The sequence below is a fragment of the Crocuta crocuta genome, unplaced genomic scaffold, assembly GCF_008692635.1.
Source record: "Crocuta crocuta isolate KB4526 unplaced genomic scaffold, BGI_CrCroc_1.0 scaffold254, whole genome shotgun sequence".
Taxonomy (NCBI): domain Eukaryota; kingdom Metazoa; phylum Chordata; class Mammalia; order Carnivora; family Hyaenidae; genus Crocuta; species Crocuta crocuta.
In genome coordinates this window covers 965182-981162 of record NW_027530004.1, presented here as the reverse complement: position 1 = coordinate 981162, position 15981 = coordinate 965182, and the positions used below count along the sequence as shown (strand labels likewise).

General features: G+C 43.6%; 1 long non-coding RNA gene across 2 annotated transcripts; it reads right to left on the bottom strand.

Moving 5' to 3' along the window:
• Positions 1-254: 254 nt before the first annotated feature.
• On the bottom strand, positions 255-13018 carry LOC144231263 (uncharacterized). 2 transcript variants are annotated; one of them, XR_013335023.1, is made up of 4 exons: positions 12561-13018; positions 2580-2757; positions 1895-1973; positions 255-385 (listed from the first exon to the last, which is right to left on the bottom strand). It is a non-coding gene; the product is annotated as an uncharacterized LOC144231263 (long non-coding RNA). The 2 variants fall into 2 exon arrangements; XR_013335022.1 differs by lacking the exons at positions 255-385; positions 1895-1973; positions 2580-2757 and adding an exon at positions 10466-10775.
• Between the last annotated feature and the right edge of the window lie 2963 nt (positions 13019-15981).

Genomic DNA, 15981 nt, shown 5'->3' with positions numbered 1-15981 from the left:
CCTCCAGATTACACCTGTGTAGTATTTCTCCCAGAAGTATCTATGTTTAGACTGTAAAGTTTTATGGTCCAAAGAAATGAATATCTAAAAGTGGCATTTCCTATTCAAAGAAGAATACCAAAATTAATTTTACCAAAAAAATATTAAAAATATTTTGATATCAGGGAGAGCCATAAACAGCCCCAACAGTGAAGATGGCCCAGTTTACAAAGAGAAAGTGTTTTCTTTGTGTTTCATTTTAGCACTTTATTTTTTACTTCTGTATTTTCCTTCATGTGAGCCTCTCACTGTTTCCTTTTCTTCTTTACTTTCATGAAAGCATCCGGATGAAGTTGAAAGCCGGGAGACTCCATCTCTAGTTCCAGCTAAAATAGCTAATGGAAGTCTGGAGAAAAGCACATCATGAACATTTCTCAAAGCTAAAGGGCAGCAGCCTTGGAGGTAAATTTTTCTCATCACCCTCCCATCTGATATGCAAACATTGTATGGCACATTCTAGGCTAGTGCTTGACAGCCTGTGCTCAAATCTTTCTATGACCCTGCTACTTCCCCAAGATGTCCCTGGTATTCATGAGGCTAAGACTTCTATCATCACATTGGCCAGAAATGGGTATCCCAGTGGCTCAAAGTTGGGGGCTAGACTTTTTCCTAGCCATGTACTCCCGACACTGGTTGATTGCTGTCCTGCCTAACTGTCTTCCTGTGCAACAGGAATGGTCATCATCATCTCAAAGTGAGGATAAAATGAAATCATGTTTGCAAAGTGCTTGGCATATAGTAGAATGATCCGTGTTAACTCTGAGTTTTCTCTACGCAAGGCCATCATGCCCTCCCCTCGCTCCACTGAGTCAAGCTTCATGGAAAAGGACTGCATGTATGTCAGAGTTCCAATTTCCTCACAAGAATAACAGGAGAACCAGTTTTATTGGCCTTTTTACCCTTAAGCACTACACGGTGTCGAATACGATCATAAACTTCGCATGGTTGCAAAGTGCTATATCAAAGTTAGGTTTTATTTCTTCTAGTGTTTGTATCTTTCTCCCTCTAATTCTCTTTATACTTTGCCATCGCCCCTTCTCTCTTTCTCTTCTTTCCTCAGCTACCCCTACTCTACCTACAAGTCCTTCCTGTTTCTTCTTCCCTCTCCATTTCCTGCTACAATTCCACTGGGCTGGAGAGGAGACCAGGATCTGGAGACAAGTCCAGGAACTCTTCTACCAGCCTCCGAATAAATAAATAGCTGCTCATTCCCAAGCACATTTTGTGGAAAAAATATACCCACATTAGTTTAATAATGGTAATAGGAAACAATATGTATGCTAATAAGAAAGCCACTTAAACACTTTGCAAACAAGATGATTTTCTTTAACCAGCCAGGCAGCTGATGAGACAGCTTTAATGTATTTAATGATTTCATCCATCACCCAAGGCCTGTGTCTCCTTTGGTTGGCTATCTGGACACCATAGTCCCGTCATTCTAGTCTTTAAAGCAAGAGAACTTAGCTGAAAAGCTACCCCATTCATAAATCCTCCTGACAGGCATAAGGCATAAGATGTGGGAGTGCATTCTACATTAAGAAGGGTGCCCCATTTTTTTCTATTCTCTGACAGCAATGATCTGTGACCTGAGATGCTCATTGAAATTACAAGGACATCTTTCCATGCCCATATCTGAGTCCTATGCCAGACCAATTGTGTCCAGTTTAGGCTCCTTATATGGGCATTGTTGTTGTTTTTGTGTTTGTGTTTGAGAATTTAAAAGAAAAACTACCTATTCCCTAGGATGGATCTCTGAGAAGTAGATTGTGGATCTAGATTCTAGATCCATGAGTCCGTGTATAAGTTCTGCCCTTGACTTCTGGCACCAACTAGCACCCTGGACAATACCACGTACCCTGGGATTCCATGCATCAAGTTGCAGAGGCAGGTGGACAGCTCAAGCCAGGCTCAGCTCAGAGGATAGCTCATTCTCCCTGAAAAATGATCATATTAAGTGCAGGCAGCTGGGCCACACTGACTCCCAGCAGGACCACATCAGCAGCAACCCTCAGGCTGAAAACAACACAGAACCAGTGTTTAACAGCGACACCATGTGGCAGTGAGATGCAGAGATCATGCCTTTGTGTGGAAACAGAACTTACTCTCATCAGCTTCAGATCCCCTAGAAAATTCTCAGACGATTCATAAAGAAAGCCTTAGAAAATTAAATGATATACTGAATTTACTACAAACAGTATTTCAAGTGTCAATATTTGATTGAAAAAATTAAATAATTGTGTCTATGTTTGCACCTCAAGTTTGCAGAGCATTTCATACAAATCACACAAAAGCAGCTAGTACGTTCTAGCTTCACGTAATTTAGTATTTAGCCTTGCTCCTGGCCTCAACAAGATCCGGTACCTTTCAGGGCAGTAAATCTCAAAATTTCTTTGACCGTAGTTCGTGTCACCCCTAAAGCCACAGTTTCTGCGTTTGGTTGGCCTTATGTTAATAGAGGCCAGCAACACATTTTGCTTTATAAACCCTACTCCTGGGCTTGGGGACTGCTGACCACACTGCATCCTGGCCTACAGCCTCACCTGCCCTGAGAAGTCCTGTTCCTCCCATCCTCAGAGATCATGTGATTCAGGGGGCCAAGTGGTAGCAGGAGGAGCGCTGGTGGGAGCCAGAAGACCCAGGTTCTACTCTTGGTTTTTCCATTTGACTGTGCTTCTTTGAGATTTGTCCCTTCAATTCTCTGACCTTTAGTTTCTTCACCTATAAAAGAAGGTGAAAGGAGATGATTTTAGAGGTCTTATTAGCATGAGTTATCAGTGGTTGGTAGTGGGAGTGCCAGTAACCAGATTGGAAAGGACCGCATTAGAGGTCAGTTAGGGGTCTACCTTCTTATTTGCACCAAACTATCCTGAATATTTGATTATCTTGCCTGGTTCCTAAAATTTTCATGCAAATGAGCTTTTTAAAAAAATCTCATATATTTATTTCTCCAAAATCTCAGTCTCTGTGGTCCAGCCTCTTTGTAGACCTATCCTATTGAGGGAAAAGAAAAGATGATTACAATCCAGTGTAATCAACCTTCTACCAGCACAATAACCTAAAGGCTTATTAAAAGTTCTGTCATGTCAGCCCCAGGTATCAAGCCCTGTGTATGTTGACCTTTGCTACAAGCTGTGCTAACCCTCACTGTCCCTGGATAACAGGAACACTGAAGAGAACCATAATGGGTGTGTCCCTGTGGTCTGAGTGGGGAGAACCTGGTCCCATATACCACACAACAGGGTGTTTACAGGATAGAAGTCACAGCCTATGACCAGGTGGGCAATTCCAAATCCAATAGCAAGTGATACAAAATTGGACACGTTAAGTATTAAAAAGAAAAATCACTATTCAAGTAGCACATAAATAAGAGTTGATGAAGAAGAGAAAAAATAGATTCCAAATGAAAATGGAGTGTAGGGCCTGGATCTTTTCTTGGGCTTCAGTAAAAATGGTTCTGGAGGCTTTTCCCCTGGTCTCTGAGGCATCTAACGGGAAATGCCAAAGTAGACTCTGTGTGTATTGGGCATAGATTTACTTCTTTTTTTTTTTTTTCTCAGATTACAAATCCAGTGCTGCCTAGACATCCTGAATCTCAGTCCCCAGATCAATACAGAAGAATTTCCCTCCCCAAGAAAGCCATGGATTTGCCTCACTAAGTCCCCACAACCTCAAGCCACTGTCAGATCTGAAAAAAAAATCACTATTCACTTTTGATCAAAAGTTCTGGGGATTTCAATGCATTAAGTAATGCATGAGCCTGAATATCCATCACTGGAGCCATTAGCTGAGATCATGAAACCTTCCTTGTCACTCATTCCCTAGCCCTGGGGAGGAATGTTCACTGCAGGGAGCAGAGGAAAGTCTATGCCATGGCAGTAGGGAGAGGGGAGGGTCATATGGACAGGTTTTCCTATGTGATTTGTTGTTAATAAATATCTTGTTTTATTTATTTTAATTAATAAACTTTTTGAGCAGCTTTTAGATTTAAAAAAAATTAAGCAAAAAATACAGAGTGTTCCCATCTATGCTGTTGTTACCCTCCTTATTAGTTTGGCTTATTATTAACATCATGCTTTAATGTGGTATATTTGTTACAATTGATAAACCAAAATTGATACCTTATTATTAAATAAAAGTCCATAGTTTATATTAGGGGTCACTCTGTGTTGTCATTCTCTGGGTTTTGACAAAAATATACTGACACGTGGCCACAATTATAGTGTCATACAGTATAGTTTCACTGCTACAGAAATCCTGTTTGCCTCACCTACCCATCCCTCCCTACTTCCTCCTGAGCCTCCGGCAGCCAATGAACTTTTTAGTGTCTCAATAGTTTTGTCTTTTCCAGAATGTCATATAGTTGGAATGACACAGTATGTGGTCTTTTCAGATTGTCTGCTTTCACTTAGTAATATGCATTTCCATTTCTTCTACGTCTTCTTAAAAATGGCTTGATACTCTTTTTTTTTTTTTTATCACTGAATAACTGAATAACTCCATTGTAGTACAAGAGCTTATTTATCTATTCTCCTCCTGAAGGACAAATCAGTTGCTTCCAGGTTGGTGCAATTATGAACGCAGATCTGTAAACATTCATGTTCAGGTTTTTGTATGGACATAAGTTTTCAATTCATGGGAGTAAAGACCAAGGAACATGACAGCTTGAGGACGTGGTAGAGTGTATTCAGTTTTATAAGAAACTGCCGACTGTCTTCCAAAGTAGCTTTGCCACTTTTGCCTTCTTACCAGCAATAATTGAGTTCCTGTTGCTCCACATCCCCTTCAGCATCTGACATTGTCAGTGCTTTGAATTTTAACCAATAGTGTGTAGTGGTAGCTCATTGTTTTAATTTGTAATTCCTTAACGACATATGAAGGTGACCATCTTTTCATATGTTTATTCACCATTTGCACATCGTGATTGGTGAGGTACGTGTCCCAGTCTTTACCCTTATTTTTTAATTAGACTATTTGCTTTCTTATTGTTGAGTTTTTAAGAGTTATTTATACTTTTGGATAGCAGCCCTTTGTCAGATATGTGTTTTGCAAACATGATCTCCTAGTATGTAATTTATCGTTGCATTCTCTTAATAGTACTTCTAACAGAGTAGGAGTTTCAATATTAATGATGCTCAACTTGTCAATCTGGTTTTCTGTGGATCTTGTTTTTTGGTATTTTACCTAAAAAGTAATTGCCAAATCCAAGGTCACATCGATAGATAGATGGATAGATAGATGATAGATAGACAGACACATAGATGGTTAGGAAAATGATAGATGATAGAATAGAACTAGATAGAGATACAGATCTATCTCTATCATCTATCTATCTTATCCATTATCTATCTATCTATCTATCTATCTATCTATCTATCTATCTATCTATCTATCATCTCTACCTACTACCTAATCTATGCAGACATTTATTATCAGAAATTGGCTCATGCAATGATGGAGGCTGACATACTGGAATCAGCAAGCTGGAGACCCAGGAGAGCCAATGGTATAGTTCCAGAACAAGTCTGAAAGCCTGAGAATGAGAAGAGATGATGGTGTAGTTCCAGTCTGAAGGTCTGCAGGCTCAAGATTCAGAAAGAACTGATGTTTCAGTTGGAGTCTAAAGGCAAGAAAAAACCAATGTCCCAGTTCGAAGGCAGCCGGGCAAGAGGAATTCTCCCTTATTCAAAAGAGGGTCAGCCTTTTTGTTCTGTTTAGGCTTGCAACTGATTGAAACTTACGTTATGGAAGGTAATCTGCTTTACTCAGTCTACTGATTTAAATGTTAATCTCATCTAAAATCACCCTCACAGGGGCGCCTGGGTGGCTTAGTCGGTTAAGCGTCCGACTTTCATTTAGGTCATGATCTCGCGCAGTTCGTGGGTTCGAGCCCCGCGTCGGGCTCTGTGCTGACTGCCAGCTCAGAGCCTGGAGCCTGTTGCAGAGTCTGTGACTCCCTCTCTCTCTGACCCTCCCCTGCTCATGCTGTCTCTCTCTCCCAGAAATAAATAAAACATTAAAAATTTTTTAAAAAATCACCCTCACAGAAATACCCTAAATAATGTTTGACTAACTGGCACACCATTGCCTAGTCATGTTGACATAAAAAATTAACCATCACAGTTACCAAATTTGTAAGCAGAGCATTGTTCATAATATCGCTTTATTATCCATTCAATGCCCATGAGATCTGTAGTGATGTCCCTTCTTTCATTTCTAACATTACTAATTTGCATCTTCTCCATTTTTTCTTAGTTAACCTGGCTAGATATTTACAATTTTCTTGATCTTTTTAAAGAAACAGCTTTTGGTTTTGTGGATTTTCTTTATTGATTTCCTGATTATTATTGTTTGACTTTTGTTCTAATCTTTATTCTTTTTTTCTGCTAACTTTAAATTTAGTTGTATCTTCTTATTCTAGTTTCTGTAGATGAAAGTCATGGTTATTGCTTGAGATATCTATTCTTTCCTCATATATGCATCCAGTGCTAAAAATTTCCCTCTAAGCACTGATTTCACTGCATTACACAGATTTTAGTAAGTTATATTTTAATTTTCATTTTGTTTGAAATATTTTGAAATTTCTCTTGAAATTTCTTCATTGATTTGTGTGCTATTTAGAACTGTCTTGCTTGATCTTCAAGTATTTTGGGGTTTTCCAGCTATTTCTCTGTTGTTGATTTCTAGTTTAATTTCTTTGTGGTTTGAGGGCATATTTTGTACAATTTCAATTTTTTAATGTGTGAAAGTATGTTTTATGGTCTATCTTAGTGAATGTTCCATGTGAGTTTGAGAAGCAAGTGTGTTCTGCTGTTGTTGGATGAACTATTCTATAAATGTTAATTAGGTCCAGTTAATTGATGGTGCTCCTCCATTCGACTACATCCTTTCTGCCTGCTGTATCTATCAGTTACTGATAGAGGGGTGTTGAAGCCTCCAATTCCAATAGTTGATTCACGTCTATGTATACCCTCAGTTGGGGTTTGTCTGATGCTTTTTTTAAAGACTAGACTGGGATAATGGGTCTTCTGGAGACAAACCACAAAAGTGAAGTGCCATCCTTATTACATTATGATGAGTATATGAACACTTACCGGGTGTCCACTGTGTGCCTGACCTGTTGCTAATCCCTGGCTATCAAATGCAGAAAACAGAAGATCATGCCTTTGTCCTCAGGTAACTTTCAGTCTAATGGGAAGACAGGCACTAAATAAGCAAGCACAAAATGAACTCATATCACAGTAGTCGTGAGAGCAATGACTAGGAAAAGTGCAGGGCAAGAAAAGTTGGAGAAATCAAGAGTTATAGGAAAACATGTCTGTGTCCCAGAGTATATACCAAGGATGTCAGCAGACAAGCTAGGCAGAAAAAGCTGTGCTCAGATTGGAAGACCAGCATGTGCAAAGGCCCAAGGTTGGGAGATGAAGAGTAGCTAATCAAATGTTGCTTTCACTGACTTTTTTCATCAGGCTTTGCTTTACTCAAGATCAGACATCATGCCTTTTCTATGTCTTTACTTAATACAGGTTGATGGACAGAATCAGGGCAGGCATGGAGATTTGTACATTGTGCTTGGAGGCCATCAAACAATCTTTTGGTTTCTGCATCTCTGAGAAGGTCACATGTAGGAAGAGGGAGAAATGAAGGGTCTCACAGCTGGAGAGAAAAAGTAGCCTGTAGTCAGCAAAGACACAGTCACCTGCCAATGAGGCAGATGAAACAAGGCCAAGGAGCTGGGATGACAGAAGCATATGGGAAGATGCTTTGAGGGGAAAGTAGGTCAGATTTCAGATTTATGAGCTCAGTGCTCAGTCTCCTAAAACTTAACAGAACTATAGTTTTTCCAAAGAGAAGGGCAAGCAGAAGTTACCCAGGTATACTTAGCTTCCAGGCACTCAGTACTTGCATGTGGCAATGCAGACACCCTGAGTGGCTGTTTCTGTCCCTGCAGGCCTGATCCTGGTGTGCTCATAGAAACCAGAGCAACCCTTGGGTGAGCAAGGAGAGACGGGCGAGAGGAAGGAAAGGAATGTACACTTTCCAATGGCTGAGCCTCATGTAATTAAAGCCAGTCTCCCTCCAGCTAAGATCAAATGAGGTGTGTGGGCTTCTGCTTCAGTTCACAGTGCAGTTAGTACAGGGAGGGAGGCAGAGAGAGGACTTTAAGCACCTGGGCCCTTGTAATCAGGCCTCAGGCTCCTCTCCCAGCCCATTCCCTAGGCACCAAGCTTATTGGTGTCCTTTTCCCACCTCCTTACCCACCTAACCACCTCACTTCTCTACAGTTCTCCCTTCTGTGCGTGAATGAACACACACATGAGCATACACACAGACACTCACGTGTGTGTGCACAGTCTCACATAAACATGCACACATATGCATGTGTACACACACATACCCTTATGCACACCTAGATGGCTCCTCCTTGTCACCCTGTGTGCAGCTTTTATTCATTGACTTAGGTCCCATTCAAACCTCCCCTGAGCCTATATGGATCCTGCTTTCTTCAGATCCATGACTGGTGGTTGCCATCCATTGTCTGCCTCCTGTGTGTTGGCCTTGGCAATTCTGAAGTTGATGCCCTTGTCCCCATTTCTCAGATGAGGACACACTTAGAGAAGTCTAATGATTCAGTCAAGGGAATAGGAGGGCTGTAATGTGGGGCAGGTTCACTGCCTTCCTTTTTAGGAAAAAAGGAAAATTCTTTCTACTACATCATGAAGCCCCTCAATGCAGTAGAGAACAATTAGGAAAAGGGCATGTTTCTTCTAGATAAGAGACAGTCAGGATGAAGGAAAAGATTGCCTCCACTGTGGAGGTTACAATCTCACAACAGTACCTTGCATGACCCATAACCGCAATGAGTGAACTGTGGGATTGTGGTGTCAGAGCTGAATATAACTTTGGTAAGTCTTTGAGCTGGGACTGCACCCAGGTCCCAGCTACACCATATGTCCTCTGTGTGGCTGGAACAAGCTGCGTAGCACCTCTGTGCTCGGGGATGGAGATGCCCACCCATAAGGTATTCATGAGAATTAGAATTTGTGGTTGTAAAGCCTTAATACAGTGCCTTGCACAGGGAAGGCACTGGATAAGTATCGGTTCTCACAGTTCTATCACATTGTCCCAGTGACCTCGCCCTAAGGGAATTCCCTGGGAGGCTCTCCAGGCTAGATGGTCCCAACAAGAGGGGCTTTCCCAGCCAAGGTGGGCAGCCAGCTCTGCACGCATCCATCTCTGAGCTGCCAGCACTCCCTAAATGCCAGCACAGCCCATCAGCAGCACAGCTGCTGAAACCCACCCCTGGGCAGCCTCTCTGGTTTTTCACAATGGGCACACGATGAATGAGCAAAGTGCATGCCTACCTGAGATTCTTCCAACTTCACTGCAGGTAGGCAGATCTTCTTAGCTCTTCTTTCCAGAGCAAATAGCTAGGCCTTAGAGACTTGACTAAGTGATTTAATCAGAACTACACAGAAAAAAGCGTCCAAGTGTGGACTGCAGCCTCTGAAGCTGAGTGAGAGGTGGGAGGTAAAGCAGTCACACTTTTGGAGATGAACAGACTTCAGTGGCTGTGTTGCCTTCAGCAAGTCTATTAACCTCAGTTTCCTTGTCTGTAAATTGGGGCTAATGAGACTTCACAAGTCTCTTTTGGAAATTAAACTAGGCAATGTACATGATGTGCTTAGCACCTGGGAGGGCTTGGGCCGTGCACCATTATTAGAGCTAACATGAGGGCTGACTGTTAGGGCCTCTGACAACCTGAACCCCAACAAAGAGAATCATTTTAACCCCACCTTTGCTGGGCTCCTCTTGAAGATCATAGCTGCTTTGTACTTCCTGGCTCCCTCCTCTTTTCTCCAGCAAGCATTAATTATATATGAAGCTTCCCTCCAGCAGAAGGGTTATAATTAATTTATGTTGGGACCATAATAGATTCCAATACAAATTCTGTTTCGTTGCATCCAACTGTACTCTGACTGCAAGGCATAATTTTGTAACTTGCTGTGAGATGTGGCCTCTTGTAGCATGCCCTTCCCTAGCTCCCAGAAAGAGAGCAACAACCAACAGAAGAGAGGACGGAGACACCAAGGTCTGTGTCCATGGAGATTACAGAAGTTTCTCCATTCTCCACTCCTTTTTTTGGCCATTGTACCCCAAAAGGAAGGAGCATACGCAAGGCAACACAGGCCTGCCATAGAAACTCAGCTTCTCCTCATAGTTGCTGTGTGACCTATGACTTTGTCTCAACCTCTCTGAACTTCAGCTTTCTCATTTATAAACACGGAACAATACAGTAATATATTGTGCAGTAATATATACTCTTTAAGGTATTTGTGAGGATTACATCAGAAGGACTTTTATAAACCATTCACAACAATATCAGGGACTTACCGTGTACTTAATAATAACAAATAACAATAGCAACTAGTATTTAACGAGCATTTACTATGTGCCAGGCACTGTGCTATCTCACTCCATCTTCATGACAATCTGTGAAGTTAGTCCCCATGCTGGCTCACTGGGTATTGTGGGGAGATGCACGGCCCTTCTTTAAGAAGGTCCCTATCCAGTGGGATGGAGATAGAAGGTGGGCCAGCGCCATCTCTGGATAGGAGCTCACAGATGGGTACTGTCAAGCTGCTGCCATCCAGAGTCATCTCCAGAAGCAAAGAGGAGAAAGAGAAAAAGGTTGTTTGCTTCAGATGATATTCTTGTCACTCCCATATTTCAAGGACCTGAGGGTAAGAGACTCATAAGTGAAGATGGCAAATATAGATTATAAACTCAGGGGGTACACGGAGGGATGTGTGGTTGCCTAGGAAGGGGAAGCCTGTGTGGGCCAGGCAGAGGGGGTCAGGCCAGAGAAGCAGTTCCTGGGGGAACCCAGCCTTCCCCACCTCCCACAGTTGTTCATGAAATTCATTTTTCTTGAAGTATTTTTGTGCCATTACCCATTCTCAAACAGGACACTCACCTGTCAAGCCAGTTGGTTTGCATGTCCCTGAGTATTAATATGTCCTTGAGCCCTAATGTGCTGTGTGCCCTAGCCCCCAGGTCCCTCTACCTCTAGTCTGCTTTCCTCAGGGATGTAATGTTTCTGAACCCATTCTCCCTTAATCCTGGTATAAGTGTCTTCAGAGCACCTATAAATTCCTGATAGTTTAAAACTTATTTTTTTGTTACTGGTTATTGTGTGTATAAAATGTCAGATTTGGGATTATGGGCTTTAAAAAATCTGTTTAAACTACTGCAACCTCTGTTTAAACTACTGTCCCAGCCTATAACAGTGTCTGGGACAGAGCAGATTTTCAATAAATAGGTGTCGAATGAAGGAATGAACACAATAAAATGCACTGTCTTCTGATTTGTCTGCAATAAAACAGGTTAGGAAAATATTACTTTCTCTACAATAAAACCAATAAAGCCAATTAGAAAATAGCCCATATATGCATACATTTATGTAATATGTGTTGCTGGGGTGAGGGACCCCAACAAAAATAAACATATTTTTGCTCAGGAAGTCACAGTCTTGGAGAAAAGAGAGGCCACGTGCTGGAAAGAGACATTAGACAAACAAATTGATCTTGAAACAGTATGCAGATTGATGCTCTTCAGCCCTGAAACTGGGTTGGTCAAGAGCCTGCCTGTTATCCAGCAGGCCTGGCCTAGCAATCCACAGCAGGGAAGGGGCTTCCAGCTGCCCTGGGGTCAGGTTTGGCCTACAACATGGGCAAGGCTAGCCTTCCAGTGAGTGAAGGGCTCAGGAACACTGCACCAGTCCTGGCCTGCCGGAGGTTGCTGCCTGTTCTGCACTTTCCCAGCCGAGTGGAGCATGACATTTCTCTAACCTATCCCCTGGGGTCACAGAAGCAGGTGTTGAAGGGAATAAGAACTCCTCAAACCTTACCTTTGCAAGTCTGGAATTTGCGGCTGGATTTGCTGCTGAATCTTGGGCAAAATGTATGAACATATCTGAGCCCCAGCTTTCCACGGATGACTTCATGACTCCATGTGCATGGGGCCATCATGGCGGCTATCTGGGGTCCCAACATATCAGTCACACCTCCTTTCACTTCAAAAGAGTCTCAGTTTGGACAATAAAGCATATTGTCACACTAATAACAAATTTGTCTCAGAGTTTTTATGAGGGTTGAGCGAATTGATATATGTGATAGTGGCCAGCAGAGTGTCTGGTACATGAATCCCACTGAATGTTCATAGAAGCAATTAAATGCAAATCATGCCTGCGTCCTGCCTGACCTGAGCTACTAGGGCTCGGTCCCACTGCTACCACTGACCAGGTGCTGGGGCAGATTCCTCTGAGATCTGATGCTTTCACTTCCTCCCATTTCCCCACATCTGCTGTCTCAGCTAAGAGATTCATAGCCCACTGAGGGCTCTGTGGAGAGAGCATGGCCCTACCTAGGGGGCCATGGCTCCCTGCAATAAATGCTCTTCTGTCCTGGCCACACGGGTAATGGACGAGTGAGGCCATTTAAGGAAACATTCCCTTATCTCACCTTGGCAAAGGTTCCCTCTTCCTTTTCTTGAAAAATGGACAGCTGGCCGATGTGGGAGCCGTGACCACTCTTCAAAGCCGTCACTAGGATTGATGGATGGAACTTCTGCTCTTTGAAAGAAGAAATTTTGCAGGGAAAGCCTGTTCCTTGGGCTTTGCCTGCCTCCCTGTGAGAAAGCATGGAGTGTAAGGAATCTTCTACAGACAAAGAAAGAGCCATTCAGAGAGGGGAGGCTGGCATGAGGTCACAGGACTCCAGGTCAAGAGCTCAGGCTGGTACTCCATGTCTTCCCATGCTGTGAATTTGCTAGGTAAGAAGTAAGCAGTTTATGGGGCAGCAGCGGGTAGACTGAAGCATGCACAGCAGAGACTAGACCGGTGAAAAGGGAACATACTGCCAGGTCCTGCTCTGTTAGGGTTCATTGGCAACTCACAACCCTCTACACCGTCTGGGTAGGATCTCTGCCCACAGAGCCAGTACTGGGAGCTGGACCACCCACCCTGCCAGATTCTGTTGTGACACTGCCCTTTATGACCAAACACAGGGGGCTGCCAGATTAGAAGAAAAACAAAAATCTAGGATGCCTATGAGGGACATACTGATATTTAAAAAGTGTGTTGTTACCTCAAATGTATATTTAACTGAGTGTGCAGCATTTTATGAGGCAGTCATGCATGCACAAAGCCTTCTCTGCTCAGTGCCAATCACAAGCAGGTGTTGCCAGGAAAGTCTATCTATGGGGACCTGGGTCCAGGTTCTGGGTCTTGAAGCCTAGAAGAGGCCCTGACAGACAAAAAAAAGGCAGGACCCCCACACAGCACAGAGGAATGGGGTCCCTAAAGCTCTGGGCTGGCTGTGTCTTTAGCTCAGAGCTAGGCATCTGCTAGAAACAGGGAGAGCCTCAGAAAAAGGAAGGGGATATCCCGAGAGCAGGTACCAGAGAGCGCAGTGCATCCTAACTCCGAGCCTGGCTCTGACCTTCACACCTATGTGGGAAGCAAGGGATGGCAGAGTGAGCAGAGCAGACCAGAGGTTGGTACAGACAAATCTGGCCATGTGCCCAGCCATGCACGGGACCCCTGAAAGTCATAGAACCTCTCTCAGCATTACGTCTGGGCTCCATGTCCATGTACAAGAACTGTTCAGTGCCTGAGAGGTGCTCCAAATTTCCAAATGAATACATACACTCAGCCCATAGTATATTTCTCTGATGGCTGTGTTTACATTTCCTGAGCATGAACCTTTATATCTGTTAACAGTTCTGTTAATTTCTCAGCTGTGGTCTCACTAAGTACTGCCTCTGCCCCATTCCCTTCTCTCTCTGCTGTTAGGGGAGTCTGAGACTCTCTAATTCTATCCTCCATGTCTCTTAACTTTTCTGTGACATTTCTCACTTTTGGCTGGAGAGGCATTCTGGCTGATGTCTTCTAAGCTGTCTTCCACCTCACTATCTTCTCTCCACTGCATTCAGCCAGCTGCCTAGTTTGCCCACTAGATTTAGTTTTAACATGAACTATGTTAATTTTGAGAAGTTCATTTTTTCAGACCTTCGTGTTCTTTTATCATAATGTCCTCTTTCATTTTATGGTTTTTATGGCTTCCATCTCTAATAATCTTTATAGACTATTACATAGTGTTGTATTGCCTTTGGTGCTTGAGGTTCCAGGCTTCCTGTTTCTTCAGCTGTATAGCTTATAAAATAATGCATGGAATATATTTGACATTTTGATTGTGAATTCATAATCAGCATGGATCTTTTTCTCAATGGAAATCCCACGCGACCTAAGTTTTTTGTCAGCTTCTTCCTGGCACCTTGGGGAATCATAGACAGGGGATCGATTTTTATGTTCATTTCTCAGTTTGGGGATCCTGGCCCACACAGGAACTGTCAGCTCCAACTCTAAACCACCACTTGACAGAGGCTTCAGGTACCAGTTGCACACAGAGCACTTTTCCACCTAAATCACAAGCAGCTCTTTTCTCCTCTGCTCCCTGGGGTTGCAGCAGACTTCCTACTCACCGCTTCAGTGACAGTGCTTCCCTTTGAGGGTGTCATGCCTTGGGTAGGCTCAAGTCCTTCTCTCCTATCCCTGTGTGCTTAGAGCCCAGAGCCTTCCACATATGTGCACACACACACACACACACACACATGCACACACACTCAAGTCCACATCCACCGGCACACATGTGCATGTATACATATACATACACATACACACACAGGTGCAAGTGAACATGTGTACATATATACACTTGGAAGAACACACATACACATATATGCACACACATCTGCACACACAAGCAAACACATGATTACTGCAGTCTCAGTGTTGACCCTTTGCATCTCTGGCATGTTGCAAGATGGAAAGCACTTCACCATGAGCAGAGAAGCACAAGGGTCCTAGGAATCATACAAAGCCAGATAACATGGAAAACCCTGTACTGTTCCCCATAACAGTTATCATCATAGCTCTGAGCATCAAGAAGAAAACCTCCTCCACTCCCAGGTGTCAGGAAGGGCAAGAATAAAGGGAAAGTCAGAGTCCCTGAGGTAAGCCATCCCTGAAGGTCATCTTCTCATTGTCCTGTTCCTCAGTCACTCAATTAGCACCAGTAACTTGGCCATGGCCAGGGAATAGTATGCCAGGGAATAGTATAGGGCTTTCTGCCCCTGCCTCATGGTGAAAATTCCCTGAGAGACATGAGCACAGTGTAGGCTCCTTCCTACACCAACTGGGGTTACGTCCATAGCCCCATCAGGAGTCTGGCTGGGAGGAGTTGAGAGGTGGGAGAGGAAGTCTGTGTTCCCCAGCTTGGAGCAATCCCTGGAACTGCCTGGAGCTGACCATGCTGAATCTGCCCAGCAGCAGACCAGGCTCAGCACTGTGCACACTCTTCCACGTACACACCATCAACCTGGTCTGCCATTTGTTTCTGCCTGCCTGCCTTTTTTCCTACCTTCTTAATTCCTCCACTAAGAGTCCATCCACTAAGAGTCTGTTCATTCATTTACCCATTTATCCATCAGACCCTATGAAGCCCTCTCAGTGCCAGGTGCTGAGCTCGAACTAAGGAAACAGTGATATGTCACAGTCCAGCTGTGAAGGGCTGCTGTTCAGAGGGAAAGTTGGGCACATGAACAGATGACCCACAAAAAGCTGTCGTAAATATCTGCAAGGGGAGTATGAGGCAGGACAGGCCAGCCACCAAGCATCTGTGAGGAGACAACTTGAGGAGGCCCTGGGCGATGAGTAGGATCCAGCAGAGGGGCAGAAGGAAGGGAGCCACAGCACCGAGATGTGAATGGGTATTGCCTGTTCCTCTGAGGGCGAGGGAAGGGCCATAAGCACCAGCCAAGGAAGGTAGACCCGAACCAGTAAGAGATGGGGCCAAAGGACTTCAAGAAGGGCCTTGCAGAATC